Source organism: Zingiber officinale, chromosome 9B (assembly GCF_018446385.1).
Source record: "Zingiber officinale cultivar Zhangliang chromosome 9B, Zo_v1.1, whole genome shotgun sequence".
NCBI classification, from domain to species: Eukaryota; Viridiplantae; Streptophyta; class Magnoliopsida; order Zingiberales; family Zingiberaceae; genus Zingiber; species Zingiber officinale.
In genome coordinates, this window is record NC_056003.1 from 39675013 (window position 1) to 39686512 (window position 11500).

The 11500-nt window shown below is 43.6% G+C and overlaps 1 long non-coding RNA gene across 1 annotated transcript; it reads left to right on the forward strand.

Annotated features, from left to right (window-relative positions):
- The first annotated feature begins 628 nt into the window (after positions 1-628).
- LOC122024533 lies at positions 629-1665 on the forward strand. Its single transcript, XR_006123455.1, has 3 exons — positions 629-1213; positions 1330-1415; positions 1604-1665. It is a non-coding gene; the product is annotated as an uncharacterized LOC122024533 (long non-coding RNA).
- Positions 1666-11500: the final 9835 nt, after the last annotated feature.

Consider the following 11500-nt stretch of genomic DNA (forward strand, 5'->3'; position numbering starts at 1 on the left):
GGATCGGAGCGGTAGCTTACCGGTTAGCACTACCACCGTCCCTGGCAGGCATCCACGATGTATTCCACGTATCTATGCTGCGGAGATACGTGCCCGACCCGACGCATGTGCTAGCAGATATTCCAGTTCCAGTTCAGCCTGACATTACATATGAGGAGATTCCGGTACGGATTCTTGACCGGAAAGAGTGTTAGTTACGGAACAAGACTATCCGGCTGGTTAAAGTCGGATGGCAGCATCATTCAGAAGAGGAGGCTACTTGGGAGCTCGAGGATACTATCCGAGCTTGATATCCCCATCTTTTCACTTGAGGTATGAGTGATTCAGTTTACCGTTCAGTATTTATACTTTATATCTGTTGTTAGTACTTGCTGATGGTAGATAACGAAATTTGATGACCAAATTTTTATTAGTGGGGGAGAATGTAAAATATCAGAAATAGGCGAATATTAATAAGGGTATTTTCTGAAATTTTTGGAAATTTTTCAGAAATTTTTCGGAGCTCGTACGGACGAGTTGACGGGGATAAAAACGGGGCCCGGAAAAGCCTATTTAGGCTACCCTGTTTTAATGAGGAAAAGTTTTATTTTCTTTTCCTTTTTTGTTTCTTATTATTTTTCTTTTTCTCTTATTCCTCCCGCGTGCCCTAGCCTTTCCCTTCGCTCGGCGATTTCTCCTCTTTGCCCTAACCGGCGCTGCCGCAGCAGTTCATCTTCTCCCCAGCCGATTCCTTTTCTTCTCCTACCTCTGAGCAGCGTCGGCTGCCTCCACCAGTGTGTCTGCCGAAGCCGCTGTCGCCATTGGATTGCCGGCCACCAGGTTCGACTCACCACCGATTGCAGCCTAAATTCCCTCTACCGCCGGCGACGAGAGCCACCGGCGACCCCCTATCGCCCTAGCCGTGGAGATAGCGAGCACTGGCCGCCGACTCTCGACCCGAGCAGCACCGCCGCCTCACGAGACATCGCCGCCATTCTCCCTTCTGCCCTTTGTGCTACTAGAGCCGACCCTCACCGAAGGACCTCACTGTGCCTTAGTCCCGAACCCGCAGCCGGCCAATTTCTCCTCTGTTCTAGCATCGACGATTGTACCTCCTTCCCTCTCTTGGCGGACAACTAGAGTCACCGGAAAACGAGAGCTCAAGAAGGAGACTGAGGGTAACAGTAGTCCGGCAGTCACTCTTTTCAGCACCAGCACGATTGTGAGATTGAAGGTGAGGGTTTAGGGTTTAGTTTTCGAAATTTTGCTATGTTTTGTGTCCTGCCGTGATCAGTAATGTGTTTGGGTGGAAGGGTTGTGTTAATTGAGGATGGTGGTCTCTGGTTGTAGGGTCCTGATCTTTAGCAGCCGACATTTCCTTATTTCAGCATTTACTCTGTGATTTTTCAGCAACAAGAACGGTTGTGGAACTTGAGGTAAGGTGTAGAGCATTTTATATATGATATAGAATATGGTTTTGATTCGATTGTTTAGATGGATGATTATGAGTAGATTGAGGTTGTGTATATTGATTAGGGTTTTGTCCTAATTTAGGGTTAGAGATTTTATTTAGCTATTTATGGGAATGGTAGCTAAATAAAATATATTTACATTGGTATCACAGGTCTTTGACGCGAGGCGAGAATCTCGATTATCAGATTGGACCATTTCTTATTGGAGGCGGGTACTTTTGACTTATGTCATTTGATATGCATAGTAATGAATTTAACAAATAGCAAAGATTATGTTTCTTATATGTTTCGGTTAATCACTACCCAATACCTATTACATGCTTGGTTGATTGTTTGTTTTGCATCTCATGTTATTACTTACCTGATTACACATGCTTAGGGGTAGTGATATAACCATGCTTCACCATGTTCAGGACCTAGGTGTGATACCTTATCTAATATGTGAAATCTTGATATGATTTATTGATTATGGTGCACATCATGTATATATATAAATTTGGTTCAGTATATTACCATGCTTAGTGTTATGCACCATTCGCATGATTGCATGCTGTGTGATAGATTGCTCCATTATTGTCAAGCACATCGACGCTTCATCACCGCTCGTTGTTGCCGACGCCACGGGTAGCGCGACGCGTCGGTTTGCTTCGCTCGGTGTCTGCTAGTCCTCTCACGGGTAGTGTGATCGCAGTGTGATAGACGTCGAGACCCCTCCCCGCCATCAGTCGGAGACGAGAGCATCAAGGCCCCCATTTACGATTTGGGGTAGGAGTATGTGTATCTCGACAAAGATCCCGCCCACTCGATCACCATCGTGAGTAGTGATGTAGAGTGCATTGTCACAACCCTACCTACTCTGTCCCACCATTGGGTGTGAGATGGCTAAGCATGGCAGTAGCATTGGCATCATACGCATCGATGCATTTATTTCTTGTGATTGTGTTTCACGCATTTATTTATCGCGATATGGTCGATGCCCACGCCGATATACAGATTTCTATACCTCCTGATCGCTTATCCTCGTACCAGTCCCGTTAAGATGCTTTCTCCTGCTTACTACAGTTTACATTTACCTTTATTTCGTCAGGAGACTGTACGCATGATTAGTGCTAGATGTTACTTCCTTACTATGTATATCAGTTGTTACCTGCTCAGCGTTGGACTCACCCCCGCCTCCATTGTTGATATTTTTCAGGTTGATGCTATCAGGAGAGATTTCCAGTTGCTAGTCCCCTGCAGACCACGAGGACTTATTGATCTTTTGGGTTTTCTTCTTTACTAGACCATGTTTTGAACTTGTTATGTTTTGGATACTTTGGATCTTGTATGGATTGTTTTACTTGTGATGACTTTTGTTTGGATATGTTTTACTACATGTCTGCCTGGACGGCAGAAGAGGTAAGTTGATCTTATTGTCGGATTTGAGCTTTACGAGTGTAGTTGAATAGGGTTATTTTTTAGTCCTATTTCTGTTTCAGTTTGTTATCTATTAAACTGCATGGAATGTCTGTGTGTTATATTTTATTTCTGTTATTATTCCAGCCGCATGTGGCTGAGGTATATGAGATGTAGAAAGTTTCAGATTGTCCGCTGTACAGGGGAGATGCTGCCGAAATTTCTTCGGACAGGGACTCCTCCGGGGCGTGACAGATATGGATGCTCTAACTTCCTATGAGCAAGTAGACAAACACAAACAATGTTTGGGCAATATTCCTACTCTCCAAATCATTGATTCCCAAGATACCACAGGTCCCTTTAGCTGAAAGAACTCGTGTGTGTTGATTGCCCCATTTTCTCTGCAACAAACCATTCCAGCAACTTCATGTTTATCGTCCCTTGTCTTGTCAGCCCCCGAACCAACTGATCTCGAATGTATATTCCATAGTGTTCTTGCATAATAATACATTATTCCATGCTTGTAAGTCCCGAAGTCCATAACCTCCCTCTTCCTTGGAAAGACACATCTTAGCCCAAGAGATTGGTGGGTGCTTGGAAGACCAAAGGAAAATTCAACAAATTCCATATATTTTATCAATCACCCCGCACGGTATAGGAAAAATGGAGAGCTAATAACATTCTACATCTTGGAGGATTGATTTGACCAACTCTATGCATCCAGCATAAGATAATTTGTGCTTTGGTCATGTAATTATCTTTTTTGTTATCGCATCATGCAAGGGCCCATAGTTGGCAATTCATAACTTCTCCGTAGCAAGAGGAATACACAAATACTAGAAAGAAAAAGAGCCCTCCTAGAAATTGATAATTTGTAGTAGTTATGTGACAATTATGTTATCTACTCCAGCCATATACATGTTAGACTTCAAGGGATTAACTCTTAGACCTGCTTCATCCTCAAATTCCTCTAAACATGCCACAATCAATGTGATAGATGTAACATCAACTCTTGCAAACACCAAGAGGTCATCAATATTGGTTAGATGAGTGATTTGAGCTTCTCCACACATGGGATGAAAATGAAAAGAAGGCAGTGATGAAATTACCTTCAATATCCTTGATAGTACTTCAAGGCAAAAGTCAAACAATAGGAGTGATAGTGGGTCTCCTTGCCTTAGTCCTCGCCATCCACTGAAGAAATCATGGATGCCTCCATTTAGCCCATAGAATATGAAAATGTAATAACACATTCACGAATCCAGTTTTAGAATTGTTAGAGAAAACCAAACCAACAAGTGCCAACATGAGGATTCCATTGCTTCATCCCCAAATTCTTCCAAACAGGTAGCAATCAATGTATGATTCCATTGCAGCATTATAGCATGATATTGGTCTATAATCTGCTATCCATGGAGTATGATCCACTTTAGTGACCAAAACAATCAAAGTATGATTCTATTGCTTGATTTCATCTATCCCAACTATTTCCCATGCAGTGGTGAAGAATTTTTCTCCGTACCCATCCAGTCTCAGGGCCTTGTCCACATCTATATCAAATAGAGCATTCTCGATTTCATCCACTGCAATTGGTTTGATATGATCTGTTGCTTGGGTAGTTTTTCATCGCTTGCCAGAAAAGTAACAAGCTTTCTATTTCTTTACATTGCTGATTGACCCAACAAGCCATGAAAATACTCCACAAATTGTAACGCCCGAAAATTCTCAAATCAATTTTAGAAATATTCTATGATTTTTCTGGAATTTTAGAATATTTTTATGAAATTTTTAGAGTAGTGGAAGTAGCAAAAATAAATAGAAACGCAAAATAGCCTAAGCGGAAATTGAACCCGAGACCTATAGGACCCTAAGTCTTATAGATAACTCTAGTAACCAAGTGAACCCAGCAGGGCCGTGCTGAAAGAAAAGGGAATCAATTATATTTATGTTAGAGTTGGGCCGAATTGCCCACTTAATATAAATAGGAAAATTATTAAGTGGGGAATTGGTTTTAACGCAACTTTCTCTTCCCAAAACCCTCACACGCCGCCCCTCTTCCTCTCCACCCTCTCGGCGCCCAAGACCTAGGAACCTAGGGTTCCATTCCAAGGGCCATAGGAGCACCTTCCGGCGATGACTCCAGCACGAGAACGTTCCTCTCCGCGAGAAAGGCACGTAGACGCGAGGAGATCGACAAAGGGATCTTCTCCACCGGAAACCTAGCGTTTAGATTTGTAAGAAACTTCGAGCAGGAGGTAAGAAACCCCTCACCTGCAATATAAGTAGCTTTTCGTACGTTTTATGCATTAGTCTAGTCATATGCAGAATTTTCAGTATATAGGGTGTGAATTAGCACACACCAAGTGTTTGCTTTAATGCTTAGCTCAGAAAAATGCCACTATAAGCATTCCAATAGTTTAGATAAATGCAGTAGAAGCCTTTTATAGCACAGTTAGTCTTGCTACAGCTTTTATGGGACTACGGTCCAATGAGTGGGCTCCCACAGTCACCTCTAGGTCTAGATAACCTAGTTCTAGGTTCAGACAACCTAGTAAAAGTAAGACAAGAGTTATTAGCTTATGCACAGTATTTTACTTTCAGTGGCGCTGTACTGGACTTCAGTTGTCCTTGGGTTGGGCTCCCATAATCGTCCCTAGGTTTAGATAACCTAGTAAACCCTACTAGAATCGGGATTTGCAACCCCGAGTTTAGTTAGGGATGCGCGCATAGCAAGTATAGTTGTCGGGCCCAACAGCAGCATGATTAGTATTTTGATCTATTTATAATAAATAGTTTTTTTTAAAGCTTCACAATTTAGTATGTGATTACAGATCAGGATTTATATTAGCTTAGCATTTGTTTAGTTAGTTATTGTATCAGTTTAGTTCTATCTTGTTGATACTAGAAGATATTGCCATGATCAGCTTTTGCTTTCTATGTCTTGTAATTCAGTATGCCATGCTTTAACATGTTCAGTATATATTTCAAATAGCATGTTTTAAAAGCATAAATTGCATCGTATGCATGTTTTGTGAAGTAGATGGTTTCTTACTAAGCTCTCGAGCTTACAGATACTTCTTTTTCCTTATACTGCAGATAAAGGTAAAGGAAAAATGGATTAGCGGAGGCTGGAGGACAATGCTACAAAGATGTGTGTGTGGGCAGGAACTTGGAATAAAGATCTTTGGAGAAACTAGCAACTTAAGAACTTAGAATTTCTTGTGGTGTTACTTTTCTGCACTTTTGGTTAATTAAATGTCTTGAATTGCGATAGTTATGCTTAGATTGTTTATTGTCATGATCTTAGTTAGCTAGCCATGAGTAATGATAGGTCTAGTAGCTTTGTTTTTGCTTATAGAGTTGATGTATGTGATTTGAGCATGAAACAGTGCTGAAATCAGACTTCTGATACGAAATCAGAAACCCCAATCGATCAGCCGATCGATTGGAGGCTTTTCAATCGATCAACTGATCGATTGGGCAGCTCGTTCCGCGAACAGTAAGCTCATGGATCGATCATCCGATCGATCCGGTAGCGTTCTGTCGTGAACAGAGAGCTCTGGAATCGATCACTGGATCGATTAGCCAGACTGGATCGATTAGCCGATCGATCCAGACGGAACCCCATACACAGTAGCAAGCTGAATCGATCAATGGATCGATCAGACCAATCCAATCGATCCAACGATTGATTGGGAGGCTTGATAACAGTTGGAGACCCCCTTATCTCAGTCCTTAATCATATGTGAGGCCTAGATTTCCTCCTTAGCATAGGAACAGCAATCAGGACATAGTTTAAACATGAATTTTAGATCTAATAGTAGTTAGCAGAAGAAATTATATTAGTTAGCAAAATTTTTAATTAACTCAGTTTATTCCGCACATTAAGAATAGTTAGCAACAGCATAATGTGACGGTCCGGCCTTGCAACCTAGTAGCAGTAGGAGGTGGGTCATCACAGAGTGGTATCAGAGCAAAAGTTCTATATTTCCTCACACACACATCAGCATTGAACCTGCAGCTTCCAAGTAAGAACATCTCTCACTTTACTTATGTTTCTTGTTTCATGTTTAGAGATAACTAAAGCATGTTTGTTTATGATAGTATTTAACATGATAATAGTAATTACGCAATTATGATTGTATTAGTTATGTATGTCCTCTATGTCTCTAGAAATGGCACGAGGACGCCCAGCTAGAAGGGCACCAGCCACTGAGCCCCAGCACGAGGCAGGCAGTTCAGTGCCTCCTCCAGACCTTACAGCAGTAGTGGCTCAGTTACAGCAGCAATTAGCTGAACAGCAACAGGAAATAGCCACTTTAAGGGCTAATCAGCAGAACACTCCCACTGTCACCCTAGAGCCTAACTTGGCAACTCCAGTAGTGATAGAGGTTCCACCAGTCCAACCTGTAGCACCAGTGGCCCCAGCAGCGGGGACACAGAGAGAAGCCTATCTAATCTAGTGGCAGAAAGTCAAGCCGGAGAATTTCTCAGACACCAGTGAACCATGGGATGCTCAAGCCTGGTTCAAAACATTAGAGAGTACGATGAAGCTTCTGGACTGGCCAGAGCATGAGAAGGTGAAGTGCGACTCTTTCTGTCTGACAGGAGACGCACGTATGTGGTGGGAGAAAGTTAAAGCGAAGTGCCCAGTGAATCAGATGACATGGGCTGACTTCGAAAAGGAATTCTTCGAGGAGTTCTTTCACATGCGGGTCATAAACCGCCACTATGACGAGTTCACTGAGTTTCGTCAGGGCAACCTTTCAGTGGAGGAAGCCGTGAAGAAATTCAACAGATTGGCTCGTCTATGCCCTGAACTAGTCAGCACTGAAAAAGAACAAGTCCGGTTAATGCTCAAGATGCTAAGGCCAGAAATAGCAATGAACGTGGCCAGCGACATCCATAGGCCGTAAACCACTGAAGAACTAGTAAGCAGTGCTCTGACCACCGAGCATTACCAGAACAGTATCAAGCAGCAGAAGCAAGTCCTCTCAGAGTCGAAAGGCCAAGGAGGCTCAGGTACTCAGAAACACCAGGGCCACAGCTCCCACGGCTCTAACTGGAAAGGGAACTCCAGCAACAAACGCAAACCAGGGAGTTACCCAAAAGGAGGACCAGCTAGTAAACAGCCCAGCTATCCCAAGTGTTTCACTTGTGGAAAATTTCACCCAGGAGTTTGTCGCAAGGGCACTCGAGGATGTTGGTCAGGAAGGGCATATGAATAAATAATGCCCAAACAAGACCAACTTGCCTCCACCACAGCCGATTCAGTACGAAGTCAAGCCAGCACAGTTGCATCAGATGCATGCTGCTTTAGACGGTCCACACATTAGTCAGGGCAGATTAGAAGCCCCCTCAGCCACGACGAATGCGAGGATCTACTCACTCACCAGAGAGGACGTAGCGAATGCCTCGACAGTTGTTACAGGTCAGATCAGTATTTTATAGCAAAGTACAACTGTCTTATTCGATACTGGGGCAACCCATTCTTATATATCCAGGGCGTTTTCAGAAAAGTTAGCGACACCTCCAGAGGTACTCAGTGGTCAGTTTTTGACAACACTACCTTCGGGAGAAATTATGGCATCCACGTACTGGCTCAGAGCAGTGCCAGTCATTATAGCAGACAGAGAACTCTTTTGTGATCTGATAGTGCTAGATATGACTGATTACGATGTCATTTTTGGAATGGACTTCCTGATCAGATACGGTGCCTCTATCGAGTGCCGTAAACAGAAAGTCATATTCCAACCTGAAGCAGGAGTACAATTTGAATGCAGCGGAGAACCAAAGAGAAAAGGCAAGAAATTTCTCTCAGCTCTGAAAGCACAGAAATTGTTAGATTCAGGATGTACGGGATTTTTAGCGCATGCAGTCAATACCAGTCAGGACAAGAACCAAAAGCTAGAAGAGGTCCGAGTTGTATGTGACTACCCAGCAGTCTTTCCTGAGGAATTACCAGGCCTAGCACCAGATAGGGAGATAGAATTTGAGATAGAGCTCATACCCGGTACAAATCCCATCTCCAAAGCACCCTATCGCATGGCTCCTGCCGAACTGAAAGAACTTCATGAGCAATTGCAGGAGCTGCACGACAAGGGCTTCATACGCTCTAGTCAATCACCATGGGGAGTGCCTGTATTGTTTGTGAAGAAGAAGGACGGGAGCATGCGCCTGTGTATAGACTACAGAGCACTGAATCAAGTCACGATCAAGAACAGGTATCCTCTTCCCAGAATAAATGACCTGTTCGATCAGTTAAAGGGAGCGGCAGTGTTCTCTAAAATAGACCTCAGATTGGGATATCACCAGGTGAAAGTTAAAGAAGGTGATATACCCAAGACGGCTTTCAAGACCAGATACGGACATTATGAGTTCGTAGTCATGCCCTTTGGCGTGACGAATGCTCCAGCTACTTTCATGGACCTCATGAACAGAGTATTCAGGGAATTCTTAGATGAGTTTGTTATCGTGTTCATCGATGATATTCTTATCTATTCCAGAACTCAGGAAGAACATGCAGCGCACCTGAAAATAGTATTGCAGACTCTTCAGAAGAACCAGCTGTACGCCAAGTTCACGAAATGTGAATTCTGGCTAGATCAGGTAGCCTTTTTGGGTCACATCATCTCCAAAGATGGTATCATGGTAGACCCCAGTAAGATAGAAACTGTGAGTAACTGGAAAAGACCCAAGAACGCCAGTGAAATCAGAAGCTTTTTGGGACTAGCAGGTTATTACCGAAAGTTTGTAGAGGATTTCTCCAGGATAGCCTCCCCACTGACAGCTCTTACCAGAAAGAACATAAAATTTCAGTGGACAGAGGACTGTGAGAACAGCTTCAGCGAGCTAAAAAGAAGATTGACCAGTGCGCCCATTCTGACTCTACCAGAAAACACAGACAGCTTTGATATTTATAGTGATGCCTCTAAGTTGGGACTGGGAGCAGTACTGATGCAGAATGGCAAGGTGATCGCCTATGCCTCCAGACAACTTAAGGACTATGAGAGGAACTACCCCACTCATGATCTTGAGCTTGCAGCAATTGTCTTCGCTCTCAAAATTTGGAGACATTACTTGTATGGAGCTCAGTGCAAAGTGTATACAGATCATCAGAGTCTGAAATACTTCTTCACTCAGAAGGATCTGAATATGCGACAACATAGATGGCTCAAACTGGTCAAAGACTATGATATAGACATCCTCTACCACCCAAGAAAGGCCAATAAGGTGGCAGACGCACTTAGCAGGAAGTCCAGTGCCACCTTATTATCCCTGGCTGCCATGTCACCATCCCTACAAAAGGAGATTACAGATTTTGGTCTCGAACTTATAGTGGGATAGCTCTCTACTATGACTTTAGCATCTACTCTGCTTGGTGACATCCAGACAACTCAGGATCAGGACCCTGAAATTCAGAAAACCAAGCAAGGGTTAACAGAATCAGAAAGTGGAGAGTTCAGGGTCTCAGATAGTGGGGTATTATATTTTGGTGACAGACTATGCGTTCCGGATCGGGAGGAACTACGGAGGAAGATTCTAGATGAGGCTCACAGGACTCCTTATGTGATGCATCCTGGCTCCACCAAGATGTATCAAGACCTAAAGAAATATTTTTGGTGGCCGGGGATGAAAAGAAACATCGCTAGATATGTCAGTAACTGTCTGACCTACTAGAGGGTCAAGGTAGAACATCAGAGACCAGGAGGAGTTCTGCAGCCAATCCAGATCCCAGAATGGAAGTGGGAGGATATTTCTATGGATTTCATAGTGGGACTACCCAGAATCACGAATGATTTTGATGCCATCTGGGTAATAGTCGACAGATTGACTAAATCAGCCCACTTCTTAGCTATCAGGATATCCTACTCCATGGAGCAGCTAGCTCAGTTGTATCTCAAGGAGATTATTAGATTACATGGAGTCCCACGGACCATCATTTCAGACAGAGACAGCAGATTCACATCACACTTCTGGGAGTGTGTACAGTCAGCGTTGGGCACTAAGCTAAAATTTAGCACAGCTTTCCATCCTCAGACAGATGGTCAGACGGAGCGAGTAAATCAGGTACTCGAAGATATTCTCCGAGCGTGTGCCCTAGACTTCCAGGGAAGTTGGTGCAAATATCTGAGTTTAGCAGAATTTGCATACAACAACAGCTATCAGGCCACTATCGGTATGACACCCTACGAGGCTCTCTATGGGCGGAGGTGTAGATCTCCAATCTGCTGGTACGAGAGTGGTGAACAGAAAGAACTAGAACTTCAGACAGATCTAGTAGCAGATACCACGGCAACTATACAGCAGATCCGCCAGAGGATAAAGACAGCTCAGAGCCGCCAGAAAAGCTATGCTGATACACGGCGTAGACCCTTAGAGTTTTCAGTTGAGGATACAGTATTTCTCCGAGTGGCTCCCATGAAGGGAGTAATGCGTTTTGGGAAGAAGGGCAAGCTAAGTCCCAGATATGTGGGACCATACCTTATTACCAGAAGAGCTGGCAAGGTAGCCTATGAGTTAGAACTACCCCAAGAGATGTCAACTATCCATAACGTATTTCATGTCTCTATGCTGAAGAAGCATGTCCCAAATGCCACCCAGGTGATTGAGCCCCAGTCGGTACAAGTCCGCGAAGACCTCAGCTATGACAG